Raw genomic sequence first — 1,739 nt, forward strand, 5'->3', positions numbered from 1 at the left:
GTACATGTCAATTACACAAGTCTTTTCACTTGAGATGTCATAATTCATGGAAACATAGTATAGGATATAGCTCAGACACCGACTCTGTGTTAGGGATTGAAGGGCAAAGGTATTAGATACAGTTTTAAGTGAATTTGTGACTTACCTAGAGAATCTTTAATGAAAACTTTTCAAGAAGTCAAATGCTCAGATATCCAAAGGGAAAAAAAAAAAGCAAACTAAAGATAGGTAAACAACTAAATTTTCTTTTTCTTATATAGCTATATGATGGTAGTCCCTATAAGGGAGCTGGTCTACCTTTTTCTCTCTCATCTATAATATAATAGGTTCAATTATATAAGCAGAAAAGGCAAAATACTCCTTAGCCTATCTTGCAGCTATAGATGGTTATGTGATACACTCCTGACTAATTAGATGTGGACAGATGTCTTCTGGGGAAATTTCAGAGAAGGAATTTGCTTTCCTGATAAAACAGAATGTGTACTAGTAGCATGTCTCTTTCTGCCTTTTCTCTGCCTTGACTCAGCACTGATGTGAAGTCCAGATCTATGACTTTGTGATACTGAGACAACAAACATGAAGACAAAACCCCAGGGAAGTGAGGTGAAAAGATGAAAGTAGTTGGGTTCCTTGGTAATGCTGAGCAACTAAACCCATACCAGCAATTGCATGCCTGGTTTTTCTCTCAGGCGAGGAACTCTAAATTTTTCTTTTTAAAATTTTTTCTTTTTCTTTTAAAGCAATGTTTATTGAATACCTTCTTACTTGCTGCCTAACACATTTCTAACTAGTATATGCAATCACTTTAACAACTCTTTGAATATCTAGGATTATTTCAGATTTTTACTCTATGGATTTTTTAATAGTTGGATAGTGTAACTTGACCCAGGAGATATTTGTATATCAAACACGTCAATAACTGAGTTTTATTTTATTTTTTGTTTTAATAAAAGAAAGACCAGCTGCTCTGGTAAAGTGGAAAGAGCTTTTATTATGGATTCAGACCATTTTGGAACCCTATATGAACTCTTCAACTTATCACCTCTTACATTTTTTATCCACTGTGATAATTTCTGTTTTTTAATTAGTGTATTTAGAACTATTCAGATTAAAGCGATCATAGATAAACATCTATCATGTTTGCAATTTTTTTATTGTATATTTCTGCTACTTGTCTTCTATTTTTTCTTATCTGATATTAAACTTTTATGTAATTGATTTCATTTGGTCTCTTATCTTAGCATACTAATTATACTGAAAGAACTTAGTGGCTTCTGTAGAGAAGGCAGCTGGATCCCACATGGCCGACTGCATGGTTTGAGTGCTGGACCTGGCAGCTTGAAAATTACCCTGACTGCAAGAGTATGCGTGCCCAAAATTCTGAGAGAAGAATGGAGGAGAGGGGATTGTAGCATGGCCATACCTCCTGGAATGTGATTTCTCACTTTCTCTCTTTCTGTGTCTCTACCTATCTCTGATGAGCATATGTGACCCACAGCAAACAAGAATACAACAACAAAAAAAGCTAATCTCTCTTCAAATAACACTGTAACACTTTACATGAAATGCAAGTATCTTTTAACATAATATTCCAATTTCTCTTTCCTGTGTCTCATATTACCATCACTTATTTTACTTAGCTGCATGCTGTAAATACTCCAATATATTGTGACATTATTACTTTAAAAAGTTATTATTTAGATCAACTAAGAATAATGAAAGTGAGATATTTTCTTTTA

This window comes from Tupaia chinensis, unplaced genomic scaffold, assembly GCF_000334495.1.
Source record: "Tupaia chinensis unplaced genomic scaffold, TupChi_1.0 Scaffold000101_1, whole genome shotgun sequence".
In the NCBI taxonomy this organism is placed as follows: Eukaryota; Metazoa; Chordata; class Mammalia; order Scandentia; family Tupaiidae; genus Tupaia; species Tupaia belangeri.